Below are 13,279 nucleotides of genomic sequence, written 5' to 3'. Positions count from 1 at the left end.
GAATGCATCGTATCTCGAAGATCAACTAGTCACATCCTATCAATATTAGTTACACATATTCGACATAAGGTTTTATTTTTTAAAATATAGAACTTTATTTTGTAAACTAAAAAATTGGAAAAATCTTCTTTCCAAACATTAAAATGGACACTTACAATAGAAAAGTCACAACTACGTTAGATCACAAAAAGTAATATAAATTTTTTTCGACAATTTAAGAATAAAATAGATGTATATAATTTTTTTCTCCACGAGCGCATTTAATATAGTAGAGATTTCAACGCTGAAAATTTAGTTTACATCATGTCAAGGTAATATTACTCTGTATTTTTTCCCTAAAAGAAGGTGTCCATAAATTTGTAACTTTTTGCTACTAAACCCAACTTTAATTAGTGTTTATGTAATGTTTTAAAATATTTATAAAATATAGTACAACTTTAGTAATTTTTCATCGGCAGGAAATTATCTATTAATATAAGTCTATTAGTGTCTATTAGGATATTATATTTTCAAATCTCGTCTTTTATTTAGTTATTTTGATTAGTTGGAATTATCTATTAATTGATTTTTTTTATCTAATTTTAAATTTTAACCAAAGTAATCAATTCCGATCACCATCCCACTGTAATGTTATTATTTTAAAAATTAAACTTCATTTTATTTATTGATTAAAATCTTCAAGTACATAGCCTTCAAAGAAGATTGGATATAACCAAAATAATGCTGCATATATCATTTAGAGTCTTGCCATTCTTCAAAAGCAACGATGTATCCTTAGGCGGCTGTGCGAACTTATCCTGACAGTCACCAATATTAGTCATGGCACCAGAAGTTACAATATTGACACCAGTAAAGTCCCCAAGTGCCAAGTCCTTTTGGGCATTTTCTATGTCACCAATAGCTTCATCATAGCTCTCAGCACAAGACGAATATCGTTGCTTAAGTTGAGGATTGGTGGCGGTTTTTGCTAGTGAGTTGGCTAGAGTCAAAGATTTTTCAGCATTTGTACGAGCAAGGTTTAAGGTGTATACAGCCAAGCCTTTTAGATTTGTAGTGCCTGCAGATTTCAACACACTTGAACAAAATTGTGGATTTGAGGTTTTTGGACAGATGGTGGAAACGACGTCATTAGATGATGCCACATTTGAAATGATAGTGAACGAAAGAACTCCAACGAGAGAGATAATAATGAGACAAGAGTTATTGGCCATTTTAATTTTTCTTTGTTGTTTCCCGTCCTTATTGATATGATTCATTTGATAAGTACATATATATATAGATGAAATTTAGAGAAATTGTTTGTTTTTCTTATGGAGGAGAAATGGCAGTTATGATTACATAACTAAATAACCCATTCTAGTCTTTTGTTTGATACTTTTATCTTGAAATAGCCCACCCAAATCAATTCATGAATAATCACATTAATTGTCTTTTTTTTTTTTTTTACATAATTACAACTAAGATGGGCTTTATTTTTATTTTTATTCAAAAGATACGACTAAGATGTTAAATTTTGAATTTTCTCATCAATCCATTAGAGGTGACCTATGCTCCAATCTTTTCTTACCAACAATTTAGGCCTTATAAGTGTATAGAAAATTGAACAGTGAATAGGATAGTTAGGCTTTGTAAAACTTAAAAGTTACATAGTCCAAACTCTGATGTCTCTTCCGTTCCTGTCCTGCTTTGATTTTACCCCATTCTTTTCTCAAATACATTTTTCTACATTGTCGTTTCTTCTTCTCTAACTCATTTTTTCCAATTATATAACATGTCCGTATGTACCAGAAATACAGTGAGCGGAATTCATGGAAGTTTTTCCCTGTTTCAAGTTCTAAGGTATGTGCCTCCAGACATCCCAGAAGTCAATATCCTAGTGCTTTCTGTATATATATTGAAGAATTTTCGTTGTTTACTTTTCTGGCTGAAAAGGGGGGACACGAAACTTATGTGACAGAAATCAAAGGATAACGTGTCTACAGTAAATCGAAATAAGAGTCTGGTTTTCATTGAGTTCAACGTGTTCCTCAAACAGAAACACAGGGCCGTATGCATACTTTCTACGACTACAATAGTCATCATGCTAGAGGTAAACTATTCCATAAGTTCACTATAAATTGTGAAATAAGAACTGTCTGATACTATATATTGTGGGAATTTTTGCAGACATTGATATGGGTGAAACAAAATAAAGTAACCGAACAAACTAATATTGGACAGTTGGAGTTCAGCCCTGCACGACCCTTTGACAAAGCCCTTCCCTCACTTCTAGCCACCATTGTCCATTGTTCACACCTAACACAACCTAGTGGTAGCATGTCACTTCCTCCTTGCCAGCCAGTTCACCCCAGCCTGTAGGTCAGTCAGCCTGTTATAAAAGAAAAAAGTCAATTTTTATGTTCTCCCCCAACCGACAGTGAGCTTCACGGTGACATCTATCCTAATCTACACTGACTTTCACCCTACTTCGACCACAACCAGACTTTCATAGTTAATAGGGTGGTAATTTTGCTGGTTTCGACATTATGTACATGCATGAGTTTAATCACCCCTCCCTCCTCTTTTCCTTTTCAGTTATGAGATTAAAGTGAGGGAATGACAAGAGAAGATCATGAACCAACGAAAATTACAGGTAATTATTGTTTTTCTTTTTTTCCTTAACTCTTTTTAGCCTTTGGAAATATTTAGCAAAGAACTCATGTATGATCTGCATTGAGACTGTTCTTGAGTTGCTTTCATCAGACAAGTTTATGAAGTTCTTGTTGTTGGTTTGTCATGATTTTGTTTCAATTTTTCTGGGAAACTAAGAGTTGTTACTCTTGATTTTTTTCGAGTATTTCTCAGTCTAAGAGTAATTTATCACTAAGCACATGATTTTGTTGGTAACATGCAAGATACAACCTGAATGGAATATCAAATACCATAATGTATTTGTCAGATCATGCAAGACAATTATACAAGCAGATAATTATGCTTATAGTAGCAATCGGCACTAAAATTATTTTTAAAATTTATTTCAGTGTTCTAATTACCTTGTTATCCTAATTCCTATCTTCTTTCGCCTTGCAGATGTGTTGAAATTTGTTGTCAGAATCTGTTTGAATGATGAACTTCATGCATACAATTGTTGTGGTTGTCACAACTGGAATCTATTAAACAAAATCAAATACTTGATAATAACTACCTCTCCACACTGTTATGTTTCTTGTTTTTTCGTTTTCAATAATTTGATCGGTTTTAGACTTTTGGTTTATTTTCAATTAGAAGTAAATGAATGAAGGAAAAAGATAACAGAAAAAGTTGATTTTACTTTTACTATCATTTTCCTATGCTTTTTAGTTTATGGGGATAGATATTTGTTGGTGTTCCTTTTCTTAAGTTAGAAGAAAAAAAGTTGGGGCATAACTTTACATGGACAATCAAGTCATTTTTTTTTCTTAATTTGTGTCTTTTATAGCTAAAAGAAGAAAACTTAAGAATTACATATAAGTAGTATAAAGTCCTAATATAAGCTTGATAAAAAAATTTCCTTTAATTTTGACTCTGTTTATAAACTTATGAGGTTACAAATTGCAATATATTTTCTAATACCATATTATGAATAATTTGGATAGCTGGTTGTGTTTGAAAACTGTATCTTCTTCCATCGTCATTGGTTTATCGTTGCTTTCTTTTCATTTTTGTTAAATTTCAACAAATATCAAGTTGATGTGACTTTTATTGTAGGATATGGGTAATGTTTACAATTTCAAGGATTAGAACTTTTCGTTTATGTTGTTTATCAGACCTTCTATACATCTCTACAATTATATGATCTTTATGGTGAATACATTGTGCAAGGCCGTATATTATAAGATCAATACTGTTTTTTAAAGGAAAGAAAAATATATAATGTGCTACACACCAAATTTTCTTCAAAGAAAAAAAAAACAAATTAAATATATTCCATACTTTCTTTTTGTAGTTTGTGATCCTAGCTAAACTCAGGTTAAAGAGTTCTGTTTATATTTGTATATTTTAATGGAGTTAATTGCAAATACAACGATTAGATACAAAATATTTGCATATGTAACACATATTGTATTGCTAATATAAATATATCACTCATAGAATTTGCTATAATTATACTTGTTTAAACATACTAATACACACTTAATCTTCTTAGTTCAATAATGGTATGGAGTGGAACAAACTTCCTACATTAGGATAAAAGGGTCACACAAATTACCTTCGTAGTAAACTTACTTTTGACATTATTCATTTAACTTAGGGTAAGTATAATGGATTAGCAGTTTTATAAATAATAATTAAGTATATAACAATATCTTTTAAAAATTGTAAATGTAGCAAAATATATTTGTGATAGATTTATATCGTTAATAGACTCTTATGCTTTATAAGCGAATGACATATGTGATTTAAAATAACTGCAGCAATTAGTTTAAAATGTTGTTATATATCTACGAATTTCTTAATTGTTATATTCATTTGTCATTAGTTGTATTTAAAAGGGATGACCAGAAAAACATTAAAACAAGAGGTTTACTTTTGATAAAAGAAAAATTTAAATTTAAATTGCTAAAATAGCAAAATGTCCATGTCTAAGTGAAAAACTTGCATCCCAAATAAAATTATTCAACAATAATCACGGTCGAACTCAAACTCCCAAAAACAATGATTACATTTATTCCCTAATTTGCTAATTCATTTTGGATTAGGTTTATTTTTGACAACAATAAAAAAATTGAGGTGCGGAACAATGATATTATAAATGCCAAAGAGTAGTTAAGATGCAAAATATAAATTTATATTTGCAATATTAGGTCAAAATGAATGATAATTTAGTTAGATTTTTGTCAAATAAATAAAAATGTGAACCATACTAAAAGCAAATATAGATGCTTTTTTATTATTGAATTTTCATAGAATAAATAATAAAAAAAAGTAGAAAATATTTGCCTTTTAACTTTTTCTTTTTTAATTTTCATAGAAAATATTTAATCCAAAAATTAAATAACCTCAACGGTCAATTTTCTTTCCCCTCTTCTTCAACCTCAACGTTCTCTTTTATTTCAAATTTCTTTCCCCTTTTTCTTCTCGATCGGTTTACTCTGCCTCTCATCTCCCCTTCTCTTCTTCGTCTTCCTCAAACCCTGCGATTTCCTATCTCTCAAATTCCGTTTCGCTCTTCCTATACCTCCAAAATTTCGCTCTTCCTCTCTAACGTGAAGCAGCCAAGAAACTCTGTCTTGCGAGATACCCATCTCGTCGATCCACCACTTTCTTCTTCTTCTAGCCTTAACGGTGCCGAAATCAAGGGCCGCAGACCCCCTCGGAAACCCAAGTCTTCCAAAGAAAATTCTCCACCGTCAGATCGGTTTTCGATTCCAAATCCTGAAGAGCCCGCTTCCACCTAGGCCTCCCTCTTCTAACCCGACCGTTCCTGAGAGTTCGCTATCACATACTGCTTTTTTTACCTGTGTTGTTGAATCCCGATCCAAGGTAATGCTAAAATAATGTTGCTAATATCTGGAATATGGTATTATTGAATTTAGTATAAATAAATAAAAGAAGTATACCTGTAACAACTAACAGTTGTGGGCACTGTCGGAAAAAGCCAATGAATTTGTAAATCGAAGTGCAGATAGTTCTGTTGTTTAGGATGGAAAAGCATGAGTATCACGTTTCTATATTCAACGGACTGGTACTTGTAATGTTTGTACTTTTTAGTTGTGATTTGTGAATACGCTAGGATTGATTTGATTTGCTCTTCTGACTGTTAAGATCGGAATGATGTTGCTCATCTGAAAGAAGGCAGCATCATGTGCTTTGAAGACTTGTAGAGTATGGAGAGTGAATGGTCAAATTTGAGGAATCGTATCTGCTAGCTTTGTAGTCCAAACAGGTTGTCTGGCTAACTTTCTTTTTCTCATTTTCAACCAATTAGGATAGCTGTCATGTTTTTTGAATTCCTTGCCATTCTTGAGTAGTAACTTGGCATTTGTTTATTAAAAGGTTTTAATTAAGATTATGGTGTTCATAACTTTGTAGTCACACTAAATAACTTAAAAGAGTTAGTTTGACAGTTGACAAACATGATAGTAATGTGATAGTGAGTGCAAGGGTAAAAAGAGTTGCTTCTGTTGGGTTAAAGTGATGTTTGTGTTTTTTAGTGTGATGTGTTTTGTTTTCAAGTTCGTTAGTAGACGTATTACTTAATTGAAAATTTTGATACCATAGCCAGTGTAGGGGAAGATGAATGGAGGGTGCTATTAGACTAGTTAAGACTTATATGTATCCTAATTTTAGTAATATATAAAATTGAGAGAATTTCCTTTGATTTTCAGGAACAATGATGAATAATCAATGAAAAAGGAATGAAAAGGTTTATCCATGCAAGCTTCAAACCAAAGTCAAGGATGTCGATCCTTCCAGGGGAGTCCAAAGTTCCCCCCTTATTTTTCTCCATTTACTTTGATTTTCAAAAGCTTTTAGGACAGAAAAAGCAATTTTTTGAGTGGGTGTGGGTAATGGCTTGCTTAGCTTGCATGTTTAGTGTAAACTTGGGGGTTCAAATTTTGCCCAAATTTCAAAAAATTTCAGAATTCTTTCCATACAATAATGAGCATTATACCCTCTTAGCTTAATTAGATCTTGCATAAAAAGCATGATTGGCAACCCTTGAGCACTGAGCTCGGGTTTATGATGTGAAATTCTGAATTTTGATGAGTATATGTGCTGAAATTTGAGCATAAGCTGCTGTCTTTTTTGTTTTAAGCTCCTTTTAGCTATTTCTTATTGAGATGTGAATGCATGATTGAGAAAATGGTATGTGTGTTGTGAATGCTTGATTGCATGTATAATAAATAAGTGCATGGATACTTTTCTAGCTTTGTCTTCCTTTGTTGCTTTGTCGTGACTTACCTATGATGCACTTAGTCCAAACCTAGCCTAGATAGAGTAAAAAAGGATAGGAGGCACTCTTTAGAAACTGGGATGGTTTTAACAAATTTGTCTTGTCAAACATGAGTTAGAAGCCTCTTGTCTAGCCACAATGAACTAAATCCCTTTAGAAAAGGGTCGACATTAACAAAACTTATTGTCACTTCGAAGGGAGCAATCAAACTTAATTAGTAACTAAATGTAGAACCATAGAAAGGTTAGCCCACCGGTTCTAGCAAGGCCTAGTTACCACATTGCATACCAAAGAAAAAAAAGAGAGACTTGACAATGCAAAACATAAAACAGTAAGACAATCAAGAGCTATAAAAAAAATCAAACAACATATCCAATATACATTAGAAAAAGCCCATAAAAAATGGGGGAAAACTTCACTTTTGGCCTAACCAAAACCAGACCACCTACTCTTAGCGTTCTAAACATAGCATCGAGTTTGATGAGGGCTTTGAAAAGAGGAGGAATCCTCCCCGATCCACATTAGGGGGAAAACAAGGCTTGTTGTCACTCCGAAGGGAGCAGTCAAACTTAGCATTGAGTTTGACGAGGGCTTTGAAAAGAGGAGGAATCCTCCCCGTTCCATAGTAGGGGGAAAACGAGGCTTGTTGTCACTCCGAAGGGAGCAGTCAAACTTAGAAACTAAGTTTAGAACCATAGAAAGGTTAGCCCACCGGTTCTAGCAAGACCTTGTTACCACATTGCATACCAAAGAAACAAAAGAGAGACTTGCAAATGCAAAACGTAAAAAGGTTAGACAATCAAGAGCTATAAAAAAACAAACAACACATGCAATATACATTAGAAAAATCCCATAAAAAAGCAAAGAGCCAACTTGGTTTGGTCAGTAAGACAATCGAGTTGCTGTCTTTGACTGGTCTATTTCATTTCAGCTTTCAATATCAGGTTCACTGGACAGCTTGGATGTTGATGAGCTACGGACACATACTACTTATTCAAGTGGTTATCATAGGGTAAGTTCTATTAAACCCTTTTTTCTATATATGTATTTTTGTTTCTTTTCTTTTCTGCGTAATTGTTTTGCGTAATTGTTTTGCATATTGTGTTCGACAAAATTTTGAAAATTTGAAATCTTGCAAGAAGATTAGTTACAATTAATCTTCCTTTGGAGGTTGAACAATTCTTGGTTTAGGATATCGAATACTAGATTTATTGTAGTGCAATCGGAATTTCATAATTGTAGATGATGTTGGAAGATCTCACCCGGGTAATTGGGAGATGGTTTTGAAGTCTTTGGAGTTTAGGGAGTTGGTCATCGTTTAGATTCTTTTTAATATTTTTCAATTAATTTCGAATTCATACAATGTATATGCCTGTATTAGTGTTTGAAACTGGGTGATAAATTGATTACCATTATTCAGACTTCTAGTCCTCTCTTATGTTTCTATGACTATGAAAACAAACTTTGGACTTGTATTGTTTGTAATGCTCTGTTTGGTCAGGCACAACCATGATCAAGAAATTTGTGATAGGAAACGGAGAAATATCTTCACTTTTTTAATGATGTTCTTTTATGCTTCTGCTGGATTGAAAAACCAAATGTGGGAACTTCAGAATTTGAATTTTTAGATGTTTTGGGAAGTTATCAAAAGTTTCTCAGTGGAAAACCAAAAGAAATTTCTGAAGTGAGTATTTTCATTACACATCAGTTGGTTACTTCTTGTCTCAAGTTGGCTTAAAGAAAAACTGAACTTCAGAAATATAACAATTGTATCTTGCTTTTTTCATTAGGTTTGTAACTGGTTACTCTCGAGGACCACTTCGTATCCTCATTATTCTTAATTATTTGTTTTGGTTTCCCTTAAGGGGATAAGTTGGTTCCTTCTAGAGCTTAAACTAATTTATCCTGCTAGCAAAAATCATGTGAAAAAGTAACTCCCTTCTAGAGCTTAAACTAATTTATCCTGCTAGCAAAAATCATGTGAAAAAGTAACTCAGTATGAGACAAGGTACATTTCTGACTAGTACTTTATTGTGCAGAGACTGGCAGATGGTTTAAGTAGCTTTAAAACAAGTAGAATAAATCTTATTGATTTACCTGGTTCCGGAGGCAGAAGCTAACAGGTGCAGCTGGGGAGCGCTTGAAGGAAGCACGCAATATCAACCGATCACTCTCACAACTCGGGCAACCGATCAAAACTATTGGGAGATATTTCAAATTTCATTTAAGCAGTGATCTTTCCAATGATTTTTTTCTTTATTTATTTTGTAATGTCAATTAATTGGCTAATTATTTATCAGAATGCTTGTTGATATCGCTGCATGTTTTATTTTGTAATGTTTGTACTTTTTAGTTGTGATTTGTGAATATGCTAGGATTGATTTGATTTGCTCTTCTGACTGTTAAGATCGGAATGATGTTGCTCATCTGAAAGTAGGCAGCATCATGTGCTTGAAGACTTGTAGAGTATGGAGAGTGAATGGTCAAATTTGAGGAATCATATCTGCTGGCTTTGTAGTCCAAACAGGTTGTCTTCTTTTTCTCATTTTCAACCAATTAGGATAGCTGTCATGTTTTTTGAATTCCTTGCCATTCTTGAGTAGTAACTTGGCATTTATTTATTAAAAGGTTTTAATTAAGATTATGGTGTTCATAACTTTGTAGTCACACTAAATAACTTAAAAGAGTTAGTTTGACAGTTGACAAATATGATAGTAATGTGATAGTGAGTGCAAGGGTAAAAAGAGTTGCTTCTGTTGGGTTAAAGTGATGTTTGTGTTTTTTAGTGTGATGTGTTTTGTTTTCAAGTTCGTTAGTAGACGTATTACTTAATTGAAAATTTTGATACCATAGCCAGTGTAGGGGAAGATGAATGGAGGGTGCTATTAGACTAGTTAAGACTTATATGTATCTATTTGTGCAATGTCTTTCTTTTAAGTCGTTGGCTACTTTGTAAAGAGAAGAACAAAGTGAACTATGTTATCGTTCTACTCTTTCTACCCCATTTATGTAAAGAAGCAAGAAAACACCTAACAGGCATATCAATTTGCTTAAACATTCAATTGGCCATTTAGTCTTTTGGGATTTAACATTGTGCCATTCTTGTCGTTGCCCTTAAATGTCCTCACAAACTCTTTGTTCTTCCAACAATCATTGAGAAAGATCCCTAGAATTGGAGCCCCATGTCTTTCCTTTTCTCCACGCCGGCCAGAATTTTGCCCACTCTCGAAACAAATTCTTTACAACCCATTTCCAAAAAATTCATTTCACTTTTTGGAAAATCATCGTCTATGCCGAAACCTGCATCTTGGAACTGATTGTTCTCGATCAAGTCCAGTGCTGAACCCCCGAATGGACTGCAAGGATCACGGGTGAAGGTTTATTTCTTTCTTATCGTTGGTTAGAGTTTTTGTTTCGTATTGTACTGCCTTGACTTAATTCCATTATTTTTGAAGAATTTAAAGTTATGGGTTTTGATGATCCTTTCTTAGGAACGTTTTGGCAAGACTGTACACTGCCTATCTGAGTCGGAATCCCACTGCAATATCCATTTTGGAGCTTATTCGATCAGTTCATGTTGATACAAATTTTTTATGATCATAATGCATTTGGAAATTTTGGGGTATTGTTCTTCGTTCCATTTTTTTTTCTACTTCCAATTTCATTTTCAATATCTGCATATTCATATTATTTATTCTTTCTTATGTATATTGTTTTCTAATGCTCATATGTGGTGCAATGTCTTTCTTTTAAGTCATTGGTTTTTTGGTGAATAGAAAAACAAAGGGAACTATGTCATCGTTCTACTGTTTCTACGACATTTCCATAAAGAAGCAAGCCAGATCAAACATTCTGCCATTCTTTTGGTTGCCCTTAAATCTCCTCACAACCTCTTTGTTCTTCCAACAATCATTAAGAAAAACCCCTGTAAACCGAACCCCATGTCTTCCCTTTTCTCCCCCCGGCCGGAATTTTTCCCACTCTCCACACAAAATCCTCTCAACCTTAATTTTCTTGACTACCCATTTCCAAAATTTTCATTTCCTTGGAAATTCTTTGTCGATACCGAAACCTGCAGCTGGGAATCGATTGTTGTCGATCATGTCCGGTGCTGAACCTCCCAATGGACTGCAAGGATCAAGGGTTAAGGTTTATTCTTTTGTTATCGTTGGTTTGAGTTCTTGTTCTGTTTTTTTCTGCTTTGATTTAATTGCATTGGTTTTGAAGAATTTAACGTCATGGGTTGTGATGCATGTTGATAGCAAGCTGAATCCTTTATTAGGAATGTTTTGTTGAGCATGGAGTCAGTTTATCCGAGTCGGAATCCCACTGCAAAATCTGTTTTGGGGCTTGTTCGATCTGTTCATCATGATACAATTTATTGAGATCATATCGCTTTTAGAACTTCTGGGGTATTTTTCTTCCTCCCATTTCTTCTACTTCCAACTTAATTTTTATTTTATGGATTGATCATTCAATTTCAGCAAACCCACTGGTTATAGTAAAAAACATATTTAAGTTGACAATGGTTAGAAGATATAATATTACATTTACCTCGTCACATCTCTTTGTTCTTCCAACAATCATTAAGAAAAATCCCTGTAAACCGAACCCCATGTATTCCCTTTTCTCCTCACTCGCCAGAATTTTGCCCACTCTCCAAACAAAATCATTCAGCCTTATTTTTGTTCACTACCCATTTCCAAAAATTTCATTTCCCTCTGAAAATCTTTGTCGATGGCCAAACCTGTGGCTGGGAACCGAACGTTCTCGATCATGTCCAGTGCCGAACCTCCCGATGGACTGCAAGGATCAAGGGTTAAGGTTGGTTTTTCTATTTTTGTTGGTTAGAGTTCGTGTTCTGTTTTTTTTTTTACTTTGAGTTAAATCCTTTGTATTTGAAGAAATTAAAGTTATGGGATGTGATGCATGTTGGCAGGGAGCTGATTCCTTAAAAGTTGGTTAGTGTTCTTGTTCTGTTTTTTTTTTTTTACCTTGAGTTAGTTACATTGTTTTTTGTAGGGAGCTTAATCCTTTCTTGGGAACGTTTTGGGGAGCATGGAGGCTGTTTATCTGAGTCGGAAGCCCGCTGCAAAATCTGTTTTGGAGTTTGTTCGATCTGTCCATGATGATACAAATTTGTTATGATCATACTGCATTTTGAAGTTTTGGGGTATTTTTCTTCCATTTCTTTTCTTCTTCCAATTTCTGCTTATCTTTTTATTCTTTCTTCTGTTTATTATTTTCTAATGGTCACTTGTTGTGCAATATCTTTCTTTTAAGTCATTGGCTACTTGTTGTGAAATGGTGTCACTTCTTAGGAACGTTTTGGCGAGCATGGATGCTGTTTATTTTAGTTGGACGCCCAATGCAAAATCTGTTTTGGAGTTTGTTCGATCTGTTCGTGATGATACCAATCTGTTATGATCATATTGCATTTTGAAGTTTTGGGTATTTTTCTTTGGTTCTTTTCTACTTCCAATTTCTGCTTATTTTTTATTCTTTCGTATGTATATTATTTTTTAATGGTCACTTGTTGTGCAATGTCTTTCTTTTAAGTCTTTGGCTACTTTATAAAGAGAAGAACAAAGTGAACTATGTTATCGTTCTACTCTTTCTACCCCATTTCCGTAAAGAAGCAAGAAAACAACTAATAGGCAGATCAATCTGCTTAAACATTCAATTGGCCATTTAGTCTTTTGGGTTTTAACATTCTGCCATTCTTGTCGTTGCCCTTAAATCTCCTCACAATGTCTTTGTTAAATCCCTGTAAACCGAACCCCATGTCTTCCCTTTTCTCCCCATCGGCCATAATTTTTCCCACTCCCCAAACAAAATCGTTTCAACCTTATTTTTCTTCACTACTCATTTCCAAAATTTTCATTTCCCTCGGAAATTCTTTGTCGATGTCGAAACCTGCTGCTAGGAATCGATTGTTCTCGATCTTGTCGAGTGCCGAACCTTCCAATGGACTGCAAGGATCAAGGGTTAAGGTTTATTTTTTAGTTATTGTTGTTCTGTTTTTTTCTGATTTGATTTCATTGCATTGTTTTTGAAGAATTTAAAGTTATGGGTTGTGATGATCCTTTCTTAGAAATGGTTTTGCAGTCCTGGAGACTGCTTATGTGAGTCAGAATCACACTGTAAAATCCACTTTGGAGCTTGTTCGATCTTTTGATGGTGATACTAATTGGTTATGATCATATTGCACTTGCAACTTTTAGGGTATTTTTCTTTCATTTCTTTTCTACTTTAAATTTCATTTTCAATTTCTGCAAATTTTTTTAGCTTTTCATATGTATATTGTTTTCCAATGGTCATTTGTTGTGTGGTGTCTTTCTTGTAAGTCATTGGTTACTTTGT

General features: G+C 33.7%; 2 long non-coding RNA genes across 2 annotated transcripts; one reads left to right on the top strand and one right to left on the bottom strand.

The window, feature by feature from the left end:
* The first annotated feature begins 357 nt into the window (after positions 1 to 357).
* LOC116404537 lies at positions 358 to 3,441 on the top strand. Its single transcript, XR_004217383.1, has 4 exons — positions 358 to 1,839; positions 1,933 to 2,089; positions 2,575 to 2,632; positions 3,070 to 3,441. It is a non-coding gene; the product is annotated as an uncharacterized LOC116404537 (long non-coding RNA).
* A 1,513-nt stretch (positions 3,442 to 4,954) lies between these two features.
* LOC116404538 lies at positions 4,955 to 9,223 on the bottom strand. Its single transcript, XR_004217384.1, has 3 exons — positions 9,014 to 9,223; positions 5,580 to 5,650; positions 4,955 to 5,477 (listed from the first exon to the last, which is right to left on the bottom strand). It is a non-coding gene; the product is annotated as an uncharacterized LOC116404538 (long non-coding RNA).
* Between the last annotated feature and the right edge of the window lie 4,056 nt (positions 9,224 to 13,279).

The sequence above is a fragment of the Cucumis sativus genome, chromosome 6 (assembly GCF_000004075.3).
Source record: "Cucumis sativus cultivar 9930 chromosome 6, Cucumber_9930_V3, whole genome shotgun sequence".
Taxonomy (NCBI): domain Eukaryota; kingdom Viridiplantae; phylum Streptophyta; class Magnoliopsida; order Cucurbitales; family Cucurbitaceae; genus Cucumis; species Cucumis sativus.
Note: the sequence above shows the minus strand (reverse complement) of the source record. Positions and strands in the feature narration are given on the sequence as shown.